Source organism: Hyla sarda, chromosome 1 (genome assembly GCF_029499605.1).
Source record: "Hyla sarda isolate aHylSar1 chromosome 1, aHylSar1.hap1, whole genome shotgun sequence".
NCBI classification, from domain to species: domain Eukaryota; kingdom Metazoa; phylum Chordata; class Amphibia; order Anura; family Hylidae; genus Hyla; species Hyla sarda.
In genome coordinates, this window is record NC_079189.1 from 275,691,943 (window position 1) to 275,715,334 (window position 23,392).

Below are 23,392 nucleotides of genomic sequence, written 5' to 3' on the forward strand. Positions count from 1 at the left end.
GCTCTCCTCAGATCGCAGACTGCTGCCCGGCAGATACCGACATGGGAGACTGGCTGGCAATCCAAGGTGCCATTGACATTTTGCTCTGTTGCCGCCTTCTTCTCCGATTAATAAAAATATTTATTGATGGTTAAATCCACAATGTGCAAGGCGTCAAGATGTCAACGGCCATCCTAAGCTGAACGCGCCTGCTCTCGTCAGATCGCAGACTGCTACCCAGCTTAGGGCCCAGTAAGTACCGGCATGGGAGACTGGCTGGGAATCCCGGATGCAGTTGACATTTTGCTCTGTTGCCGCCTTCCGCTCCGATTCGGAAAATGATTTATTGATGCTTAAATGCACTGTATAAAGGGCGTGAAGCTGTCAACGGCCATCCTAAGCTGAACGCGCCTGCTCTCGTCAGATCGCAGACTGCTACCCAGCTTAGGGCCAGGTAAGTACCAGCATGGGAGACTGGCTGGGAATTCCAGGTGTTGTTGACATTTTGCTCTGTAGCCGCCTTCCGCTCCGATTCCGAAAATGATTTATTGATGCTTAAATCCACAGTATACAGTTTGTGAAGCTGTCTACGGCTATCCTAACCTGAATGCGCCTGCTCTCGTCAGATCGCAGACTGCTACCCAGCTTAGAGCCCGGTAAGTACCAGTATGGGAGACTGGCTGGGAATCTCAGGTGTTGTTGACATTTTGCTCTGTAGCTCTGTAGACAGTTTGCTCCGATTCCGAAAAGGATTTATTGATGCTTAAATCCACAATATACAGGGTGTGAAGCCGTCTACGGCTATCCTAAGCTGAATGCGCCTGTTCTTGTCAGATCGCAGACTGCTGCCCGGCAAGTACGGGCATGGGAGACTGGCTGGCAATCCAAGGTGCTATTGACATTTTGATCTGTTGCAGCCTTCCTCTCCGATTAAAAAAAATATTTATTGATGCTTAAATCCACAGTATACAAGGCGTGAAGATGTCAACGCCCATCCTAAGCTGAACGCGCCTGCTCTCATCAGATCGCAGACTGCTACCCAGCTTAGGGCCCGGTAAGTACTGGCATGGGAGACTGGCTGGGAATCCCGGGTGCCGTTGACATTTTGCTCTATTGCTGCCTTCCGCTCCGATTCCGAAAAGGATTTATTGATGCCTAAATGCACAGTATAAAGGGCGAGAAGCTGTCAACGGCCATCCTAAGCTGAACGCGCCTGCTCTCATCAGATCGCAGACTGCTACCCAGCTTAGGGCCCGGTAAGTACCAGCATGGGAAACTGGCTGGGAATCCCAGGTGTCGTTGACATTTTGCTCTGTTGCCGCCTTCCGCTTCGATTCCGAAAAGGATTTATTGATGCTTAAATCCACAGTATACAGGGTGTGAAGATGTCTACGGCCATCCTAAGCTGAATGCGCCTGTTCTCGTCAGATCGCAGACTGATACCCAGCTTAGGGCCTGGTAAGTACCAGCATGGGAGACTGGCTGGGAATCCCGGGTGCAGTTGACATTTTGCTCTGTTTCTGCTCCGATTCCGAAAATTATTTATTGATGCTTAAATTCACAGTATACAAAGTGTGAAGCTGTCAACGGCCATCCTAAGCTGAACGCGCCTGCTCTCATCAGATCGCAGACTGCTACCCAGCTTAGGGCCTTGTAAGTACCAGCATGGGAGACTGGCTGGGAATCCCGGGTGCAGTTGACATTTTAATCTGTTGCCGCCTTCCGCTCCGATTCGGAAAATGATTTATTGATGCTTAAATCCACAATATACAGGCTGTGAAGCTGTCAACGGCCATCCTAAGCCTGAACGTGCCTGCTCTCCTCAGATCGCAGACTGCTGCCCGGCAGTTACCGGCATGGGAGACTGGCTGGCAATCCAAGGTGCCATTGACATTTTGCTCTGTTGCAGCCTTCCTCTCCGATTAATAAAAATATTTATTGATGCTTAAATCCACAATATACAAGGCGTGAAGATGTCAACGGCCATCCTAAGCTGAACACGCCTGCTCTCGTCAGATCGCAGACTGCTACCCAGCTTAGGGCCCAGTAAGTACCGGCATGGGAGACTGGCTGGGAATCCCGGGTGCAGTTGACATTTTGCTCTGTTGCCGCCTTCCGTTCCGGTTCCGATTCCGAAAAGGATTTATTGATGCTTAAATGCACAGTATAAAAAGCATGAAGCTGTCAATGGCCATCCTAAGCTGAACGCGCCTGCTCTCGTCAGATCGCAGACTGCTACCCAGCTTAGGGCCCAGTAAGTACCGGCATGGGAGACTGGCTGGGAATCCCGGGTGCAGTTGACATTTTGCTCTGTTGCCGCCTTCCGTTCCGATTCCGAAAAGGATTTATTGATGCTTAAATCCACAGTATAAAAAGCATGAAGCTGTCAATGGCCATCCTAAGCTGAACGCGCCTGCTCTTGTCAGATCGCAGACTGCTACCCAGCTTAGGGCCCAGTAAGTACTGGCATGGGAGACTGGCTGGGAATCCTGGGTGCCGTTGACATTTTGCTCTATTGCTGCCTTCCGCTCCGATTCCGAAAATAATTTCTTGATGCTTAAATCCACAGTATACAAGGTGTGAAGCTGTCGACGGCCATCCTAAGCTTAACGCGCCTGCTCTCGTCAGATCGCAGACTGGTACAGATCTTAGGGCCCGGTAAGTACCGGCATGGGACACTGGCTGGGAATCCCGGCTGCCGTTGAAATTTTGCTCTGTTGCCGCCTTCCGCTCCGATTCCGAAAAGGATTTATTGATGCTTAAATCCACAGTATAAAGGGTGTGAAGCTGTCAACGGCCATCCTAAGCTGAACGCGCCTGCTCTCGTCAGATCGCAGACTGCTACCCAGCTTAGGGCCCGGTAAGTACCAGCATGGGAGACTGGCTGGGAATCCCAGGTGTTGTTGACATTTTCCTCTGTTGCCGCCTTCCGCTCCGATTCCGAAAAGGATTTATTGATGCTTAAATCCACAGTATACAGGGTGTGAAGCCGTCTACGGCTATCCTAAGCTGAATGTGCCTGTTCTTGTCAGATCGCAGACTGCTGCCCGGCAAGTACGGGCATGGGAGACTGGCTGACAATCCAAGGTGCTATTGACATTTTGCTCTGTTGTCGCCTTCCTCTCCGATTCCGAAAAGGATTTATTGATGCTTAAATGCACAGTATAAAACGCATGAAGCTGTCAATGGCCATCCTAAGCTGAACGCGCCTGCTCTCGTCAGATCGCAGACTGCTACCCAGCTTAGGGCCCGGTAAGTACCAGCATGGGAGACTGGCTGGGAATCCCAGGTGTCGTTGACATTTTGCTCTGTTGCTGCCTTCCGCTCTGATTCCGAAAAGGATTTATTGATGCTTAAATTCACAGTATACAGGGCGTAAAGATGTCAACGGCCATCCTAAGCTGAACGCGCCTGCTCTCGTCAGATCGCAGACTGATACCCAGCCTAGGGCCCAGTAAGTACCGGCATGGGAGACTGGCTGGGAATGCCGGGTGCAGTTGACATTTTGCTCTGTTGCCGCCTTCCGTTCCGATTCCGAAAAGGATTTATTGATGCTTAAATGCACAGTATAAAAAGCATGAAGCTGTCAATGGCCATCCTAAGCTGAACGCGCCTGCTCTTGTCAGATCGCAGACTGCTACCCAGCTTAGGGCCCAGTAAGTACTGGCATGGGAGACTGACTGGGAATCCCGGGTGCTGTTGACATTTTGCTCTATTGCTGCCTTCCGCTCCGATTCCGAAAATAATTTATTGATGCTTAAATCCACAGTATACAAGGTGTGAAGCTGTCGACGGCCATCCTAAGCTTAACGCGCCTGCTCTCGTCAGATCGCAGACTGGTACAGATCTTAGGGCCCGGTAAGTACCGGCATGGGACACTGGCTGGGAATCCCGACTGCCGTTGACATTTTGCTCTGTTGCCGCCTTCCGCTCCGATTCGGAAAAGGATTTATTGATGCTTAAATGCACAGTATAAAGGGTATGAAGCTGTCAACGGCCATCCTAAGCTGAACGCGCCTGCTCTCGTCAGATCGCAGACTGCTACCCAGCTTTGGGCCCGGTAAGTACCAGCATGGAAGACTGGCTGGGAATCCCAGGTGTTGTTGACATTTTGCTCTGTTGCCGCCTTCCGCTCCGATTCCGAAAAGGATTTATTGATGCTTAAATCCACAGTATACAGGGTGTGAAGCCGTCTACGGCTATCCTAAGCCTAATGTGCCTGTTCTTGTCAGATCGCAGACTGCTGCCCGGCAAGTACGGGCATGGGAGACTGGCTGGCAATCCAAGGTGCTATTGACATTATGCTCTGTTGTCGCCTTCCTCTCCGATTCCGAAAAGGATTTATTGATGCTTAAATGCACAGTATAAAATGCATGAAGCTGTCAATGGCCATCCTAAGCTGAACGCGCCTGCTCTCGTCAGATCGCAGACTGCTACCCAGCTTAGGGCCCGGTAAGTACCAGCATGGGAGACTGGCTGGGAATCCCAGGTGTCGTTGACATTTTGCTCTGTTGCCGCCTTCTGCTCCGATTCCGAAAAGGATTTATTGATGCTTAAATCCACAGTATACAGGGTGTGAAGATGTCTACGGCCATCCTAAGCTGAATAAGCCTGTTCTCGTCAGATCGCAGACTGCTACCCAGCTTCGGGCCTGGTAAGTACCAGCATGGGAGACTGGCTGGGAATCCCGGGTGCAGTTGACATTTTGCTCTGTTTCTGCTCCGATTCCGAAAATTATTTACTGATGCTTAAATCCACAGTATACAAAGCGTGAAGCTGTCAACGGCCATCCTAAGCTGAACGTGCCTGCTCTCGTCAGATCGCAGACTGCTACCCAACTTAGGGCCTGGTAAGTACCAGCATGGGAGACTGGCTGGGAATCCCGGGTGCAGTTGACATTTTAATCTGTTGCTGCCTTCCGCTCCGATTCGGAAAAGGATTTATTGATGCTTAAATCCACAATATACAGGGTGTGAAGCTGTCAACGGCCATCCTAAGCCTGAACGTGCCTGCTCTTCTCAGATCGCAGACTGGTGCCCGGCAGTTACCGGCATGGGAGACTGGCTGGCAATCCAAGGTGCCATTGACATTTTGCTCTGTTGCCGCCTTCCTCTCCGATTAATAAAAATAATTATTGATGCTTAAATCCACAATATACAAGGAGTGAAGATGTCAACGGCCATCCTAAGCAGAACGTGCCTGCTCTCGTCATATCGCAGACTGCTACCCAGCTTAGGGCCCAGTAAGTAACGGCATGGGAGACTGGCTGGGAATCCCGGGTGCAGTTGACATTTTGCTCTGTTGCCGCCTTCCGTTCCGACTCCGAAAAGGATTTATTGATGCTTAAATGCACAGTATAAAAAGCATGAAGCTGTCAATGGCCATCCTAAGCTGAACGCGCCTGCTCTCGTCAGATCGCAGACTGCTACCCAGCTTAGGGCCTGGTAAGTACTGGCATGGGAGACTGGCTGGGAATCCCAGTTGCCGTTGACATTTTGCTCTATTGCTGCCTTCCGCTCCGATTCCGAAAAGAATTTATTGATGCTTAAATCCACAGTATACAAGGTGTGAAGCTGTCGACGGCCATCCTAAGCTTAACGCGCCTGCTCTCGTCAGATCGCAGACTGGTACAGATCTTAGGGCCCGGTAAGTACCGGCATGGGACACTGGCTGGGAATCCCGGCTGCCGTTGACATTTTGCTCTGTTGCCGCCTTCCGTTCCGTTCCGATTCCGAAAAGGATTTATTGATGCTTAAATGCACAGTATAAAGGGCTAGAAGCTGTCAACGGCCATCCTAAGCTGAACGCGCCTGCTCTCGTCAGATCGCAGACTGTTACCCAGCTTAGGGCCAGGTAAGTACCAGCATGGGAGACTGGCTGGGAATCCCAGGTGTCGTTGACATTTTGCTCTGTTGCCGCCTTCCGTTCCGATTTGGAAAAGGATTTATTGATGCTTAAATGCACAGTATACATTGTGTGAAGATGTCTACGGCCATCCTAAGCTGAATGCGCCTGTTCTCATCAGATCGCAGACTGCTACCTAGCTTCGGGCCTGGTAAGTACCAGCATGGGAGACTGGCTGGGAATCCCGGGTGCAGTTGACATTTTGCTCTGTTTCCGCCTTCCGCTCCGATTCCGAAAAGGATTTATTGATGCTTAAATGCACAGTATACAGGGTGTGAAGATGTCTACGGCCATCCTAAGCTGAATGCGCCTGTTCTCGTCAGATCGCAGACTGCTACCCAGCTTCGGGCCTGGTAAGTACCAGCATGGGAGACTGGCTGGGAATCCCGGGTACAGTTGACATTTTAATCTGTTGCCGCCTTCCGCTCCGATTCGGAAAAGGATTTATTGATGCTTAAATCCACAATATACAGGGTGTGAACCTGTCAACGGCCATCCTAAGCCTGAATGTGCCTGCTCTCCTCAGATCGCAGACTGCTGCCCGGCAGTTACCGGCATGGGAGACTGGCTGACAATCCAAGGTGCCATTGACATTTTGCTCTGTTGCCGCCTTCCTCTCCGATTAATAAAAATATTTATTGATGCTTAAATCCACAATATACAAGGCGTGAAGATGTCAACGGCCATCCTAAGCTGAACACGCCTGCTCCCTATCAGATCGCAGACTGCTACCCAGCTTAGGGCCCAGTAAGTACCGGCATGGGAGACTGGCTGGGAATCCCGGGTGCAGTTGACATTTTGCTCTGTTGCCGCCTTCCGTTCCGATTCCGAAGAGGATTTATTGATGCTTAAATGCACAGTATAAAAAGCATTAAGCTGTCAATGGCCATCCTAAGCTGAACGCGCCTGCTCTTGTCAGATCGCAGACTGCTACCCAGCTTAGGGCCCAGTAAGTACCGTCATGGGAGACTGGCTGGGAATCCCGGGTGCAGTTGACATTTTGCTCTGTTGCCGCCTTCCGTTCCGATTGCGAAAAGGATTTATTGATGCTTAAATCCACAGTATACAAGGTGTGAAGCTGTCGACGGCCATCCTAAGCTTAACGCGCCTGCTCTCGTCAGATCGCAGACTGGTACAGATCTTAGGGCCCGGTAAGTACCGGCATGGGACACTGGCTGGGAATCCCGGCTGCTATTGACATTTTGCTCTGTTGCCGCCTTCCGTTCCGATTCCGAAAAGGATTTATTGATGCTTAAATGCACAGTATACAAAGTGTGAAGCTGTCAACGGCCATCCTAAGCTGAACGCGCCTGCTCTCGTCAGATCGCAGACTGCTACCCAGCTTAGGGCCCGGTAAGTACCAGCATGGGAGACTGGCTGGGAATCCCAGGTGTTGTTGACATTTTGCTCTGTAGCTCTGTAGACATTTTGCTCTGATTCCGAAAAGGATTTATTGATGCTTAAATCCACAGTATACAGGGTGTGAAGCCGTCTACGGCTATCCTAAGCTGAATGCGCCTGTTCTTGTCAGATCGCAGACTGCTGCCCGGCAAGTACGGGCATGGGAGACTGGCTGGCAATCCAAGGTGCTATTGACATTTTGCTCTGTTGCCGCCTTCCTCTCCGATTAAAAAAAATATTTATTGATGCTTAAATCCACAGTATACAAGGCGTGAAAATGTCAACGGCCATCCCAAGCTGAACACGCCTGCTCTCGTCAGATCGCAGACTGCTACGCAGCTTAGGGCCCAGTAAGTACCAGCATGGGAGACTGGCTGGGAATCCCGGGTGCAATTGACATTTTGCTCTGTTGCCGCCTTCCGTTCCGATTCCGAAAAGGATTTATTGATGCTTAAATGCACAGTATAAAAAGCATGAAGCTGTCAATGGCCATCCTAAGCTGAACGCGCCTGCTCTTGTCAGATCGCAGACTGCTACCCAGCTTAGGGCCCGGTAAGTATTGGCATGGGAGACTGGCTGGGAATCCCGGTTGTTGTTGACATTTTGCTCTATTGCTGCCTTCCGCTCCGATTCCGAAAATAATTTATTGATGCTTAAATCCACAGTATACAAGGTGTGAAGCTGTCGACGGCCATCCTAAGCTTAACGCGCCTGCTCTCGTCAGATCGCAGATTGCTACGCAGCTTAGGGCCCAGTAAGTACCGGCATGGGACACTGGCTGGGAATCCTGGCTGCAGTTGACATTTTGCTCTGTTGCCGCCTTCCGTTCCGATTCCGAAAAGGATTTATTGATGCTTAAATGCACAGTATAAAGGGCGAGAAGCTGTCGACGGCCATCCTAAGCTTAACGCGCCTGCTCTCGTCAGATCGCAGACTGGTACAAATCTTAGGGCACGGTAAGTACCGGCATGGGACACTGGCTGGGAATCCCGGCTGCCGTTGACATTTTGCTCTGTTGCCGCCTTCCGTTCCCGTTCCGGTTCCGATTCCGAAAAGGATTTATTGATGCTTAAATGCACAGTATACAAAGTGTGAGCTGTCAACGGCCATCCTAAGCTGAACGCGCCTGCTCTCGTCAGATCGCAGACTGCTACCCAGCTTAGGGCCTGGTAAGTACCAGCATGGGAGACTGGCTGGGAATCCAGGGTGAAGTTGACATTTTAATCTGTTGCCGCCTTCCGCTCCGATTCCGAAAATAATTTATTGATGCTTAAATCCACAGTATACAAGGTGTGAAGCTGTCGACGGCCATCCTAAGCTTAACGCGCCTGCTCTCGTTAGATCGCAGACTGCTACGCAGCTTAGGGTCCAGTAAGTACCGGCATGGGACACTGACTGGGAATCCCAGGTGTCGTTGACATTTTGCTCTGTTGCCGCCTTCTGCTCCGATTCGGAAAAGGATTTATTGATGCTTAAATCCACAATATACAGGGTGTGAAGCTGTCAACGGCCATCCTAAGCTGAACGTGTCTGCTCTCCTCAGATCGCAGACTGCTGCCCGGCAGATACCGGCATGGGAGACTGGCTGGCAATCCAAGGTGCCATTGACATTTTGCTCTGTTGCCGCCTTCCTCTCCGATTAATAAAAATATTTATTGATGCTTAAATCCACAATATACAAGGCGTGAAGATGTCAACGGCCATCCTAAGCTGAACGCGCCTGCTCTCGTCAGATCGCAGACTGCTACCCAGCTTAGGGCCCAGTAAGTACCGGCATGGGAGACTGGCTGGGAATCCCGGGTGCAGTTCACATTTTGCTCTGTTGCCGCCTTCCGTTCCGATTCCGAAAAGGTTTTATTGATGCTTAAATGCACGGTATAAAAATCATGAAGCTGTCAATGGCCATCCTAAGCTGAAAGCGCCTGCTCTTGTCAGATCGCAGACTGCTACCCAGCTTAGGGCCCGGTAAGTACTGGCATTGGAGACTGGCTGGGAATCCCGGTTGCCGTTGACATTTTGCTCTATTGCTGCCTTCCGCTCCGATTCCGAAAATAATTTATTGATGCTTAAATCCACAGTATACAAGGTGTGAAGCTGTCGACGGCCATCCTAAGCTGAACGCGCCTGCTCTCGTCAGATCGCAGACTGGTACAGATCTTAGGGCCCGGTAAGTACCGGCATGGGACACTGGCTGGGAATCCCGGCTGCCGTTGACATTTTGCTCTGTTGCCGCCTTCCGTTCCGATTCCGAAAAGGATTTATTGATGCTTAAATGCACAGTATACAAAGTGTGAAGCTGTCAACGGCCATCCTAAGCTGAACGCGCCTACTCTCGTCAGATCACAGACTGATACCCATCTTAGGGCCTTTTAAGTACCAGCATGGGAGACTGGCTGGGAATCCCGGGTGCAGTTGACATTTTAATCTGTTGCCGCCTTCCGCTCCTATTTGGAAAAGGATTTATTGATGCTTAAATACACAGTATAAAGGGCGTGAAGCTGTCAACGGCCATCCTAAGCTGAACGCTCCTGCTCTCGTCAGATCGCAGACTGCTACCCAGCTTAGGGCCCGGTAAGTACCAGCATGGGAGACTGGCTGGGAATCTCAGGTGTTGTTGACATTTTGCTCTGTAGCTCTGTAGACATTTTGCTCCGATTCCGAAAAGGATTTATTGATGCTTAAATCCACAGTATACAGGGTGTGAAGCCGTCTACGGTTATCCTAAGCTGAATGTGCCTGTTCTTGTCAGATCGCAGACTGCTGCCCGGCAAGTACGGGCATGGGAGACTGGCTGGCAATCCAAGGTGCTATTGACATTTTGCTCTGTTGCCGCCTTCCGTTCCGATTCCGAAAAGGATTTATTGATGCTTAAATGCACAGTATAAAGGGCGAGAAGCTGTCAACGGCCAGCCTAAGCTGAACGCGCCTGCTCTCGTCAGATCGCAGACTGCTACCCAGCTTAGGGCCCGGTAAGTACTGGCATGGGAGACTGACTAGGAATCCCGGGTGCCATTGACATTTTGCTCTATTGCTGCCTTCCGCTCCGATTCCGAAAAGAATTTATTGATGCTTAAATGCACAGTATAAAAAGCATGAAGCTGTCAATGGCCATCCTAAGCTGAACGTGCCTGCTCTCGTCAGATCACAGACTGCTACCCAGCTTAGGGCCCAGTAAGTACTGGCATGGGAGACTGGCTGGGAATCCTGGTTGCTGTTGACATCTTGCTCAATTGCTGCCTTCCGCTCCGATTCCGAAAAGAATTTATTGATGCTTAAATCCACAGTATACAAGGTGTGAAGCTGTCGACGGCAATCCTAAGCTTAACGAGCCTGCTCTCGTCAGATCGCAGACTGGTACAGATCTTAGGGCCCGGGAAGTACCGGCATGGGACACTGGCTGGGAATCCCGGCTGCCGTTGACATTTTGCTCTGTTGCCGCCTTCCGTTCCGGTTCCGATTCCGAAAAGGATTTATTGATGCTTAAATGCACAGTATACAAAGTGTGAAGCTGTCAACGGCCATCCTAAGCTGAACGCGCCTGCTCTCGTCAGATTGCAGACTGCTACCCAGCTTAGGGCCTGGTAAGTACCAGCATGGGAGACTGGCTGGGAATCCAGGGTGAAGTTGACATTTTAATCTGTTGCCGCTTTCCGCTCCGATTCGGAAAAGGATTTATTAATGCTTAAGTGCACAGTATAAAGGGAGTGAAGCTGTCAACGGCCATCCTAAGCTGAACGCGCCTGCTCTCGTCAGATCGCAGACTGCTACCCAGCTTAGGGCCCGGTAAGTACCAGCATGGGAGACTGGCTGGGAATCCCAGGTGTTGTTGACATTTTGCTCTGTAGCCGCCTTCCGCTCCGATTCCGAAAAGGATTTATTGATGCTTAAATCCACAGTATCCACAGTATACAGAGTGTGAAGCTGTCTACGGCTATCCTAAGCTGAATGTGCCTGCTCTTGTCACATCGCAGACTGCTGCCCGGCAAGTACGGGCATGGGAGACTGGCTGGCAATCCAAGGTGCTATTGACATTTTGCTCTGTTGCTGCCTTCCTCTCCGATTCCGAAAAGGATTTATTGATGCTTAAATGCACAGTATAAAAAGCATGAAGCTGTCAATGGCCATCCTAAGCTGAACGCGCCTGCTCTCGCCAGATCGCAGACTGCTACCCAGCTTAGGGCCCGGTAAGTACCGGCATGGGAGACTGGCTGGGAATCCCGGCTGCCGTTGACATTTTGCTCTGTTGCCGCCTTCCGTTCCGAATTCCGAAAAGGATTTATTGATGCTTAAATTCACAGTATAAAGGGCGTGAAACTGTCAACGGCCATCCTAAGCTGAACGCGCCTGCTCTCGTCAGATCGCAGACTGATACCCAGCTTAGGGCCTTTTAAGTACCAGCATGGGAGACTGGCTGGGAATCCCGGGTGCAGTTGACATTTTAATCTGTTGCGGCCTTCCGCTCCGATTCGGAAAATAATTTATTGATGCTTAAATCCACAGTATACAAGGTGTGAAGCTGTCGACGGCCATCCTAAGCTTAACGCGCCTGCTCTCGTCAGATCACAGACTGGTACACATCTTAGGGCCCGGTAAGTACCGGCATGGGACACTGACTGGGAATCCCGGCTGCCGTTGACATTTGCTCTGTTGCCGCCTTCCGTTCCGATTCCGAAAAGGATTTATTGATGCTTAAATGCACAGTATAAAAAGCATGAAGCTGTCAATGGCCATCCTAAGCTGAACGCGCCTGCTCTCGTCAGATCACAGACTGCTACCCAGCTTAGGGCCCAGTAAGTACTGGCATGGGAGACTGGCTGGGAATCCCGGTTGCCGTTGACATCTTGCTCAATTGCTGCCTTCCGCTCCGATTCCGAAAATAATTTATTGATGCCTAAATCCACAGTATACAAGGTGTGAAGCTGTCGACGGCCATCCTAAGCTTTACGCGCCTGCTCTCGTCAGATCGCAGACTGGTACAGATCTTAGGGCCCGGTAAGTACCGGCATGGGACACTGGCTGGGAATCCCGGCTGCCGTTGACATTTTGCTCTGTTGCCGCCTTCCGTTCCGATTCCGAAAAGGATTTATTGATGCTTAAATGCACAGTATAAAGGGCGAGAAGCTGTCAATAGCCATCCTAAGCTGAACGCGCCTGCTCTCGTCAGATCGCAGACTGCTACCCAGCTTAGGGCCCGGTAAGTACCAGCATGGGAGACTGGCTGGGAATCCCAGGTGTTGTTGACATTTTGCTCTGTAGCCGCCTTCCGCTCCGATTCCGAAAAGGATTTATTGATGCTTAAATCCACAGTATACAGGGTGTGAAGCTGTCTACGGCTATCCTAAGCTGAATGTGCCTCCTCTTGTCACATCGCAGACTGCTGCCCGGCAAGTACGGGCATGGGAGACTGGCTGGCAATCCAAGGTGCTATTGACATTTTGCTCTGTTGCTGCCTTCCTCTCCGATTCCGAAAAGGATTTATTGATGCTTAAATGCACAGTATAAAAAGCATGAAGCTGTCAATGGCCATCCTAAGCTAAACGCGCCTGCTGTCGCCAGATCGCAGACTGCTATCCAGCTTAGGGCCCGGTAAGTACTGGCATGGGAGACTGGCTGGGAATCCCGGCTGCCGTTGACATTTTGCTCTGTTGCCGCCTTCCGTTCCGATTCCGAAAAGGATTTATTGATGCTTAAATTCACAGTATAAAGGGCGTGAAACTGTCAACGGCCATCCTAAGCTGAACGCGCCTGCTCTTGTCAGATCGCAGACTGATACCCAGCTTAGGGCCTTTTAAGTACCAGCATGGGAGACTGGCTGGGAATCCCGGGTGCAGTTGACATTTTAATCTGTTGCGGCCTTCCGATCCGATTCGGAAAAGGATTTATTGATGCTTAAATGCACAGTATAAAGGTCGTGAAGCTGTCAACGGCCATCCTAAGCTGAACGCTCCTGCTCTCGTCAGATCGCAGACTGCTACCCAGCTTAGGGCCCAGTAAGTACCAGCATGGGAGACTGGCTGGGAATCCCGGGTGCCGTTGACATTTTGCTCTATTGCTGCCTTCCGCTCCGATTCCGAAAATAATTTATTGATGCTTAAATCCACAGTATACAAGGTGTGAAGCTGTCGACGGCCATCCTAAGCTTTACGCGCCTGCTCTCGTCAGATCGCAGACTGGTACAGATCTTAGGGCCCGGTAAGTACCGGCATGGGACACTGTCTGGGAATCCCGGCTGCCGTTGACATTTTGCTCTGTTGCCGCCTTCCGTTCCGATTCCGAAAAGGATTTATTGATGCTTAAATGCACAGTATAAAGGGCGAGAAGCTGTCAATAGCCATCCTAAGCTGAACGCGCCTGCTCTCGTCAGATCGCAGACTGCTACCCAGCTTAGGGCCCGGTAAGTACCAGCATGGGAGACTGGCTGGGAATCCCAGGTGTTGTTGACATTTTGCTCTGTAGCCGCCTTCCGCTCCGATTCCGAAAAGGATTTATTGATGCTTAAATCCACAGTATACAGGGTGTGAAGCTGTCTACGGCTATCCTAAGCTGAATGTGCCTGCTCTTGTCACATCGCAGACTGCTGCCCGGCAAGTACGGGCATGGGAGACTGGCTGGCAATCCAAGGTGCTATTGACATTTTGCTCTGTTGCTGCCTTCCTCTCCGATTCCGAAAAGGATTTATTGATGCTTAAATGCACAGTATAAAAAGCATGAAGCTGTCAATGGCCATCCTAAGCTGAACGCGCCTGCTCTCGCCAGATCGCAGACTGCTATCCAGCTTAGGGCCGGGTAAGTACTGGCATGGGAGACTGGCTGGGAATCCCGGCTGCCGTTGACATTTTGCTCTGTTGCCGCCTTCCGTTCCGATTCCGAAAAGGATTTATTGATGCTTAAATTCACAGTATAAAGGGCATGAAACTGTCAACGGCCATCCTAAGCTGAACGCGCCTGCTCTTGTCAGATCGCAGACTGATACCCAGCTTAGGGCCTTTTAAGTACCAGCATGGGAGACTGGCTGGGAATCCCAGGTGTCGTTGACATTTTGCTCTGATGCCGCCTTCCGCTCCGATTCCGAAAAGGATTTATTGATGCTTAAATCCACAGTATACAGCGTGTGAAGATGTCTACGGCCATCCTAAGCTGAATGCGCCTGTTCTCATCAGATCGCAGACTGCTACCCAGCTTCGGGCCTGGTAAGTACCAGCATGGGAGACTGGCTGGGATTCCCGGGTGCAGTTGACATTTTGCTCTGTTTCTGATCAAATTCCGAAAATTATTTATTGATGCTTAAATCCACAGTATACAAAGTGTGAAGTTGTCAACGGCCATCCTAAGCTGAACGCGCCTCCTCTCGTCAGATCGCAGACTGCTACCCAGCTTAGGGCCTGGTAAGTACCAGCATGGGAGATTGGCTGGCAATCCCGGGTGCAGTTGACATTTTAATCTGTTGCCGCCTTCCGTTCCGATTCGGAAAAAGAATTTATTGATGCTTAAATCCACAATATACAGGGTGTGAAGCTGTCAACGGCCATCCTAAGCCTGAATGTGCCTGCTCTCCTCAGATCGCAGACTGCTGCCCGGCAGATACCGGCATGGGAGACTGGCTGGCAATCCAAGGTGCCATTGACATTTTGCTCTGTTGCCGTCTTCCTCTCCGATTAATAAAAATATTTATTGATGCTTAAATCCACAATATACAAGGTGTGAAGATGTCAACGGCCATCCTAAGCTGAACGCGCCTGCTCTCGACAAATCGCAGACTGCTACCCAGCTTCGGGCCCAGTAAGTACCGGCATGGGAGACTGGCTGGGAATCCCGGGTGCAGTTGACATTTTGCTCTGGTGCCGCCCTCCGTTCCGATTCCGAAAAGGATTTATTGATGCTTAAATGCACAGTATAAAAATCATGAAAGTGTCAATGGCCATCCTAAGCTGAACGCGCCTGCTCTCATCAGATCGCAGACTGCTACCCAGCTTAGGGCCCGGTAAGTACTGGCATGGGAGACTGGCTGGGAATCCTGGTTGCCTTTGACATTTTGCTCTATGGTTGCCTTCCGCTCCGATCCCGAAAATAATTTATTGATGCTTAAATCCACAGTATACAAGGTGTGAAGCTGTCGACGGCCATCCTAAGCTTAACGCGCCTGCTCTCGTCAGATCGCAGACTGGTACAGATCTTAGGGCCCGGTAAGTACCGGCATGGGACACTGGCTGGGAATCCCGGCTGCCGTTGACATTTTGCTCTGTTGCTGCCTTCCGTTCCGATTCCGGAAAGGATTTATTGATGCTTAAATGCACAGTATAAAGGGCAAGAAGCTGTCAACGGCCATCCTAAGCTGAACGCGCCTACTCTCGTCAGATCGCAGACTGCTACGCAGCTTAGGGCCCAGTAAGTAACGGCATGGGAGACTGGCTGGGAATCCCGGGTGCAGTTGACATTTTGCTCTGTTGCCGCCTTCCGTTCCGATTCCGAAAAGGATTTATTGATGCTTAGATGCACAATATAAAAAGCATGAAGCTGTCAATGGCCATCCTAAGCTGAACGCGCCTGCTCTCGTCAGATTGCAGACTGATACCCAGCTTAGGGCCTGGTAAGTATTGGCATGGGAGACTGGCTGGGAATCCCGGTTGCCGTTGACAGATTGCTGCTTTCCGCTCCGATTCCGAAAATAATTTATTGATGCTTAAATCCACAGTATACAAGGTGTGAAGCTGTCGACGGCCATCCTAAGCTTAACGCGCCTGCTCTCGTCAGATCGCAGACTGGTACAGATCTTAGGGCCCGGTAAGTACCGGCATGGGACACTGGCTGGGAATCCCGGCTGCCGTTGACATTTTGCTCTGTTGCTGCCTTCCGTTCCGATTCCGAAAAGGATTTATTGATGCTTAAATGCACAGTATAAAGGACGAGAAGCTGTCAACGGCCAACATAAGCTGAACGTGCCTGCTCTCGTCAGCTACCCAGCTTAGGGCCCGGTAAGTGCCAGCATGGGAGACTGACTGGGAATCCCAGGTGTCGTTGACATTTTGCTCTGTTGCCGCCTTCCGCTCCGATTCCGTAAAGGATTTATTGATGCTTAAATCCACAGTATACAGGGTGTGAAGACGTCTATGGCCATCCTAAGCTGAATGTGTCTGTTCTCGTCAGATTGCAGACTGCTACCCAGCTTCGGGCCTGGTAAGTACCAGCATGGGAGACTGGCTGGGAATCCCGGTTGCCGTTGACATTTTGCTCTATTGCTGCCTTCCGCTCCGATTCCGAAAAGAATTTATTGATGCTTAAATCCACAGTATACAAGGTGTGAAGCTGTCGACGGCCATCCTAAGCTTAACGCGCCTGCTCTCGTCAGATCGCAGACTGGTACAGATCTTAGGGCCCGGTAAGTACCGGCATGGGACACTGGCTGGGAATCCCGGCTGCCGTTGACATTTTGCTCTGTTGCCGCCTTCCGCTCCGATTCGGAAAAGGATTTATTGATGCTTAAATGCACAGTATAAAGGGTGTGAAGCTGTCAACGGCCATCCTAAGCTGAACGCGCCTGCTCTCGTCAGATCGCAGACTGCTACCCAGCTTTGGACCCGGTAAGTACCAGCATGGGAGACTGGCTGGGAATCCCAGGTGTTGTTGACATTTTGCTCTGTTGCCGCCTTCCGCTCCGATTCCGAAAAGGATTTATTGATGCTTAAATCCACAGTATACAGGGTGTGAAGCCGTCTACGGCTATCCTAAGCTGAATGTGCCTGTTCTTGTCAGATCGCAGACTGCTGCCCGGCAAGTACGGGCATGGGAGACTGGCTGGCAATCCAAGGTGCTATTGACATTATGCTCTGTTGTCGCCTTCCTCTCCGATTCCGAAAAGGATTTATTGATGCTTAAATGCACAGTATAAAATGCATGAAGCTGTCAATGGCCATCCTAAGCTGAACGCGCCTGCTCTCGTCAGATCGCAGATTGCTACCCAGCTTAGGGCCCGGTAAGTACCAGCATGGGAGACTGGCTGGGAATCCCAGGTGTCGTTGACATTTTGCTCTGTTGCCGCCTTCCGCACCGATTCCGAAAAGGATTTATTGATGCTTAAATCCACAGTATACAGGGTGTGAAGATGTCTACGGCCATCCTAAGCTGAATAAGCCTGTTCTCGTCAGATCGCAGACTGCTACCCAGCTTCGGGCCTGGTAAGTACCAGCATGGGAGACTGGCTGGGAATCCCGGGTGCAGTTGACATTTTGCTCTGTTTCTGCTCCGATTCCGAAAATTATTTATTGATGCTTAAATCCACAGTATACAAAGTGTGAAACTGTCAACGGCCATCCTAAGCTGAACGTGCCTGCTCTCGTCAGATCGCAGACTGTTACCCAACTTAGGGCCTGGTAAGTACCAGCATGGGAGACTGGCTGGGAATCCCGGGTGCAGTTGACATTTTAATCTGTTGCTGCCTTCCGCTCCGATTCGGAAAAGGATTTATTGATGCTTAAATCCACAATATACAGGGTGTGAAGCTGTCAACGGCCATCCTAAGCCTGAACGTGCCTGCTCTTCTCAGATCGCAGACTGATGCCCGGCAGTTACCGGCATGGGAGACTGGCTGGCAATCCAAGGTGCCATTGACATTTTGCTCTGTTGCCGCCTTCCTCTCCGATTAATAAAAATAATTATTGATGCTTAAATCCACAATATACAAGGCGTGAAGATGTCAACGGCCGTCCTAAGCTGAACGTGCCTGCTCTCGTCATATCGCAGACTGCTACCCAGCTTAGGGCCCAGTAAGTAACGGCATGGGAGACTGGCTGGGAATCCCGGGTGCAGTTGACATTTTGCTCTGTTGCCGCCTTCCGTTCCGACTCCGAAAAGGATTTATTGATGCTTAAATGCACAGTATAAAAAGCATGAAGCTGTCAATGGCCATCCTAAGCTGAACGCGCCTGCTCTCGTCAGATCGCAGACTGCTACCCAGCTTAGGGCCCGGTAAGTACTGGCATAGGAGACTGGCTGGGAATCCCAGTTGCCGTTGACATTTTGCTCTATTGCTGCCTTCCGCTCCGATTCCGAAAATATTTTATTGATGCTTAAATCCACAGTATACAAGGTGTGAAGCTGTCGACGGCCATCCTAAGCTTAACGCGCCTGCTCTCGTCAGATCGCAGACTGGTACAGATCTTAGGGCCCCGTAAGTACCGGCATGGGACACTGGCTGGGAATCCCGGCTGCCGTTGACATTTTGCTCTGTTGCCGCCTTCCGTTCCGTTCCGATTCCGAAAAGGATTTATTGATGCTTAAATGCACAGTATAAAGGGCTAGAAGCTGTCAACGGCCATCCTAAGCTGAACGCGCCTGCTCTCGTCAGATCGCAGACTGTTACCCAGCTTAGGGCCAGGTAAGTACCAACATGGGAGACTGGCTGGGAATCCCAGGTGTCGTTGACATTTTGCTCTGTTGCCGCCTTCCGTTCCGATTTGGAAAAGGATTTATTGATGCTTAAATGCACAGTATACAGTGTGTGAAGATGTCTACGGCCATCCTAAGCTGAATGCGCCTGTTCTCATCAGATCGCAGACTGCTACCTAGCTTCGGGCCTGGTAAGTACCAGCATGGGAGACTGGCTGGGAATCCCGGGTGCAGTTGACATTTTGCTCTGTTTCCGCCTTCCGCTCCGATTCCGAAAAGGATTTATTGATGCTTAAATGCACAGTATACAGGGTGTGAAGATGTCTACGGCCATCCTAAGCTGAATGCGCCTGTTCTCGTCTGATCGCAGACTGCTACCCAGCTTCAGGCCTGGTAAGTACCAGCATGGGAGACTGGCTGGGAATCCCGGGTACAGTTGACATTTTAATCTGTTGCCGCCTTCCGCTCCGATTCGGAAAAGGATTTATTGATGCTTAAATCCACAATATACAGGGTGCGAACCTGTCAACGGCCATCCTAAGCCTGAACGTGCCTGCTCTCCTCAGATCGCAGACTGCTGCCCGGCAGTTACCGGCATGGGAGACTGGCTGACAATCCAAGGTGCCATTGACATTTTGCTCTGTTGCCGCCTTCCTCTCCGATTAATAAAAATATTTATTGATGCTTAAATCCACAATATACAAGGCGTGAAGATGTCAACGGCCATCCTAAGCTGAACACGCCTGCTCCCTATCAGATCGCAGACTGCTACCCAGCTTAGGGCCCAGTAAGTACCGGCATGGGAGACTGGCTGGGAATCCCGGGTGCAGTTGACATTTTGCTCTGTTGCCGCCTTCCGTTCCGATTCCGAAGAGGATTTATTGATGCTTAAATGCACAGTATAAAAAGCATGAAGCTGTCAATGGCCATCCTAAGCTGAACGCGCCTGCTCTTGTCAGATCGCAGACTGCTACCCAGCTTAGGGCCCAGTAAGTACCGTCATGGGAGACTGGCTGGGAATCCCGGGTGCAGTTGACATTTTGCTCTGTTGCCGCCTTCCGTTCCGATTGCGAAAAGGATTTATTGATGCTTAAATCCACAGTATACAAGGTTTGAAGCTGTCGACGGCCATCCTAAGCTTAACGCGCCTGCTCTCGTCAGATCGCAGACTGGTACAGATCTTAGGGCCCGGTAAGTACCGGCATGGGACACTGGCTGGGAATTCCGGCTGCTATTGACATTTTGCTCTGTTGCCGCCTTCCGTTCCGATTCCGAAAAGGATTTATTGATGCTTAAATGCACAGTATACAAAGTGTGAAGCTGTCAACGGCCATCCTAAGCTGAACGCGCCTGCTCTCGTCAGATCGCAGACTGCTACCCAGCTTAGGGCCCGGTAAGTACCAGCATGGGAGACTGGCTGGGAATCCCAGGTGTTGTTGACATTTTGCTCTGTAGCTCTGTAGACATTTTGCTCTGATTCCGAAAAGGATTTATTGATGCTTAAATCCACAGTATACAGGGTGTGAAGCCGTCTACGGCTATCCTAAGCTGAATGCGCCTGTTCTTGTCAGATCGCAGACTGCTGCCCGGCAAGTACGGGCATGGGAGACTGGCTGGCAATCCAAGGTGCTATTGACATTTTGCTCTGTTGCCGCCTTCCTCTCCGATTAAAAAAAATATTTATTGATGCTTAAATCCACAGTATACAAAGCGTGAAAATGTCAACGGCCATCCCAAGCTGAACACGCCTGCTCTCGTCAGATCGCAGACTGCTACGCAGCTTAGGGCCCAGTAAGTACCAGCATGGGAGACTGGCTGGGAATCCCGGGTGCAATTGACATTTTGCTCTGTTGCCGCCTTCCGTTCCGATTCCGAAAAGGATTTATTGATGCTTAAATGCACAGTATAAAAAGCATGAAGCTGTCAATGGCCATCCTAAGCTGAACGCGCCTGCTCTCGTCAGATCGCAGACTGCTACCCAGCTTAGGGCCCGGTAAGTATTGGCATGGGAGACTGGCTGGGAATCCCGGTTGTTGTTGACATTTTGCTCTATTGCTGCCTTCCGCTCCGATTCCGAAAATAATTTATTGATGCTTAAATCCACAGTATACAAGGTGTGAAGCTGTCGACGGCCATCCTAAGCTTAACGCGCCTGCTCTCGTCAGATCGCAGATTGCTACGCAGCTTAGGGCCCAGTAAGTACCGGCATGGGACACTGGCTGGGAATCCTGGCTGCAGTTGACATTTTGCTCTGTTGCCGCCTTCCGTTCCGATTCCGAAAAGGATTTATTGATGCTTAAATGCACAGTATAAAGAGCGAGAAGTTGTCAACGGCCATCCTAAGCTGAATGCGCCTGCTCTCGTCAGATTGCAGACTGCTACCCAGCTTAGGGTCCGGTAAGTACCAGCATGGGAGACTGACTGGTAATCCAAGGTGCTATTGACATTTTGCTCTGTTGCTGCCTTCCTCTCCGATTCCGAAAAGGATTTATTGATGCTTAAATGCACAGTATAAAAAGCATGAAGCTGTCAATGGCCATCCTAAGCTAAACGCGCCTGCTCTCGCCAGATCGCAGACTGCTATCCAGCTTAGGGCCCGGTAAGTACTGGCATGGGAGACTGGCTGGGAATCCCGGCTGCCGTTGACATTTTGCTCTGTTTCTGCTCCGATTCCGAAAATTATTTATTGATGCTTAAATCCACAGTATACAAAGTGTGAAGTTGTCAACGGCCATCCTAAGCTGAACGCGCCTGCTCTCGTCAGATCGCAGACTGCTACCCAGCTTAGGGCCTGGTAAGTACCAGCATGGGAGATTGGCTGGCAATCCGGGGTGCAGTTGACATTTTAATCTGTTGCTGCCTTCCGCTCCGATTCGGAAAAAGAATTTATTGATGCTTAAATCCACAATATACAGGGTGTGAAGCTGTCAACGGCCATCCTAAGCCTGAATGTGCCTGCTCTCCTCAGATCGCAGACTGCTGCCCGGCAGATACCGGCATGGGAGACTGGCTGGCAATCCAAGGTGCCATTGACATTTTGCTCTGTTGCCGCCTTCCTCTCCGATTAATAAAAATACTTATTGATGCTTAAATCCACAATATACAAGGTGTGAAGATGTCAACGGCCATCCTAAGCTGAACGCGCCTGCTCTCGTCAGATTGCAGACTGCTACCCAGCTTCGGGCTCAGTAAATACCGGCATGGGAGACTGGCTGGGAATCCCGGTTGCAGTTGACATTATGCTCTGTTGCCGCCTTCCGTACCAATTCCGAAAAGGATTTATTGATGCTTAAATGCACAATATAAAAAATCATGAAGCTGTCAATGGCCATCCTAAGCTGAACGCGCCTGCTCTTGTCAGATCGAAGACTGCTACCCAGCTTAGGGCCCGGTAAGTACTGGCATGGGAGACTGGCTGGGAATCCCGGTTGCCGTTGACATTTTGCTCTATGGCTGCCTTCCGCTCCGATTCCGAAAATAATTTATTGATGCTTAAATCCACAGTATACAAGGTGTGAAGCTGACGACGGCCATTATAAGCTTAACGCGCCTGCTCTCGTCAGATCGCAGACTGGTACAGATCTTAGGGCCCGGTAAGTAGCGGCATGGGACACTGGCTGGGAATCCCGGCTGCCGTTGACATTTTGCTCTGTTGCCGCCTTCCGTTACGGTTCCGGTTCCGATTCCGAAAAGGATTTATTGATGCTTAAATGCACAGTATACAAAGTGTGAAGCTGTCAACGGCCATCCTAAGCTGAACGCGCCTGCTCTCGTCAGATCGCAGACTGCTACCCAGCTTAGGGCCTGGTAAGTACCAGCATGGGAGACTGGCTGGGAATCCAGGGTGAAGTTCACATTTTAATCTGTTGCCGCTTTCCGCTCCGATTCGGAAAAGGATTTATTGATGCTTAAATGCACAGTATAAAGGGAGTGAAGCTGTCAACGGCCATACTAAGCTGAACGCGCCTGCTCTCGTCAGATTGCAGACTGCTACCCAGCTTAGGGCCCGGTAAGTACCAGCATGGGAGACTGGCTGGGAATCCCAGGTGTTGTTGACATTTTGCTCTGTAGCCGCCTTCCGCTCCGATTCCGAAAAGGATTTATTGATGCTTAAATCCACAGTATACAGGGTGTGAAGCTGTCTACGGCTATCCTAAGCTGAATGTGCCTGCTCTTGTCACATCGCAGACTGCTGCCCGGCAAGTACGGGCATGGGAGACTGGCTGGCAATCCAAGGTGCTATTGACATTTTGCTCTGTTGCTGCCTTCCTCTCCGATTCCGAAAAGGATTTATTGATGCTTAAATGCACAGTATAAAAAGCATGAAGCTGTCAATGGCCATCCTAAGCTGAACGCGCCTGCTCTCGTCAGATCGCAGACTGCTACCCAGCTTAGGGCCTGGTAAGTACTGGCATGGGAGACTGGCTGGGAATCCCGGCTGCCGTTGACATTTTGCTCTGTTGCCGCCTTCCGTTCCGATTCCGAAAAGGATTTATTGATGCTTAAATGCACAGTATAAAGGGCGTGAAGCTGTCAACGGCCATCCTAAGCTGAACACGCCTGCTCTCGTCAGATCACAGACTGATACCCAGCTTAGGGCCTTTTAAGTACCAGCATGGGAGACTGGCTGGGAATCCCGGGTGCAGTTGACATTTTAATCTGTTGCCGCCTTCCGCTCCGATTCGGAAAAGGATTTATTAATGCTTAAATGCACAGTATAAAGGGC

General features: G+C 50.5%; 23 pseudogenes; all 23 read left to right on the forward strand.

Moving 5' to 3' along the window:
* The first annotated feature begins 362 nt into the window (after nucleotides 1-362).
* Nucleotides 363-482, forward strand: LOC130332823 (5S ribosomal RNA; annotated as a pseudogene).
* Nucleotides 483-962: 480 nt separating this feature from the next.
* On the forward strand, nucleotides 963-1,082 carry LOC130332403 (5S ribosomal RNA; annotated as a pseudogene).
* Nucleotides 1,083-1,164: 82 nt separating this feature from the next.
* LOC130318944 (5S ribosomal RNA) lies at nucleotides 1,165-1,284 on the forward strand (annotated as a pseudogene).
* A 1,484-nt stretch (nucleotides 1,285-2,768) lies between these two features.
* LOC130321089 (5S ribosomal RNA) lies at nucleotides 2,769-2,888 on the forward strand (annotated as a pseudogene).
* Nucleotides 2,889-3,160: 272 nt separating this feature from the next.
* On the forward strand, nucleotides 3,161-3,280 carry LOC130326021 (5S ribosomal RNA; annotated as a pseudogene).
* Nucleotides 3,281-3,968: 688 nt separating this feature from the next.
* On the forward strand, nucleotides 3,969-4,088 carry LOC130352259 (5S ribosomal RNA; annotated as a pseudogene).
* A 272-nt stretch (nucleotides 4,089-4,360) lies between these two features.
* Nucleotides 4,361-4,480, forward strand: LOC130326032 (5S ribosomal RNA; annotated as a pseudogene).
* An 872-nt stretch (nucleotides 4,481-5,352) lies between these two features.
* On the forward strand, nucleotides 5,353-5,472 carry LOC130352662 (5S ribosomal RNA; annotated as a pseudogene).
* Nucleotides 5,473-5,761: 289 nt separating this feature from the next.
* LOC130353106 (5S ribosomal RNA) lies at nucleotides 5,762-5,881 on the forward strand (annotated as a pseudogene).
* A 1,284-nt stretch (nucleotides 5,882-7,165) lies between these two features.
* Nucleotides 7,166-7,285, forward strand: LOC130321100 (5S ribosomal RNA; annotated as a pseudogene).
* A 2,499-nt stretch (nucleotides 7,286-9,784) lies between these two features.
* Nucleotides 9,785-9,904, forward strand: LOC130335356 (5S ribosomal RNA; annotated as a pseudogene).
* A 1,092-nt stretch (nucleotides 9,905-10,996) lies between these two features.
* Nucleotides 10,997-11,116, forward strand: LOC130321111 (5S ribosomal RNA; annotated as a pseudogene).
* A 1,291-nt stretch (nucleotides 11,117-12,407) lies between these two features.
* On the forward strand, nucleotides 12,408-12,527 carry LOC130336814 (5S ribosomal RNA; annotated as a pseudogene).
* Nucleotides 12,528-13,203: 676 nt separating this feature from the next.
* Nucleotides 13,204-13,323, forward strand: LOC130347643 (5S ribosomal RNA; annotated as a pseudogene).
* Nucleotides 13,324-13,607: 284 nt separating this feature from the next.
* LOC130336936 (5S ribosomal RNA) lies at nucleotides 13,608-13,727 on the forward strand (annotated as a pseudogene).
* A 1,467-nt stretch (nucleotides 13,728-15,194) lies between these two features.
* Nucleotides 15,195-15,314, forward strand: LOC130335058 (5S ribosomal RNA; annotated as a pseudogene).
* A 1,477-nt stretch (nucleotides 15,315-16,791) lies between these two features.
* Nucleotides 16,792-16,911, forward strand: LOC130344497 (5S ribosomal RNA; annotated as a pseudogene).
* Nucleotides 16,912-17,183: 272 nt separating this feature from the next.
* On the forward strand, nucleotides 17,184-17,303 carry LOC130326258 (5S ribosomal RNA; annotated as a pseudogene).
* Nucleotides 17,304-18,175: 872 nt separating this feature from the next.
* LOC130352083 (5S ribosomal RNA) lies at nucleotides 18,176-18,295 on the forward strand (annotated as a pseudogene).
* A 289-nt stretch (nucleotides 18,296-18,584) lies between these two features.
* On the forward strand, nucleotides 18,585-18,704 carry LOC130330757 (5S ribosomal RNA; annotated as a pseudogene).
* A 1,284-nt stretch (nucleotides 18,705-19,988) lies between these two features.
* LOC130321122 (5S ribosomal RNA) lies at nucleotides 19,989-20,108 on the forward strand (annotated as a pseudogene).
* A 2,496-nt stretch (nucleotides 20,109-22,604) lies between these two features.
* On the forward strand, nucleotides 22,605-22,724 carry LOC130322527 (5S ribosomal RNA; annotated as a pseudogene).
* Nucleotides 22,725-22,996: 272 nt separating this feature from the next.
* LOC130347188 (5S ribosomal RNA) lies at nucleotides 22,997-23,116 on the forward strand (annotated as a pseudogene).
* The last annotated feature ends 276 nt before the right edge of the window (nucleotides 23,117-23,392 follow it).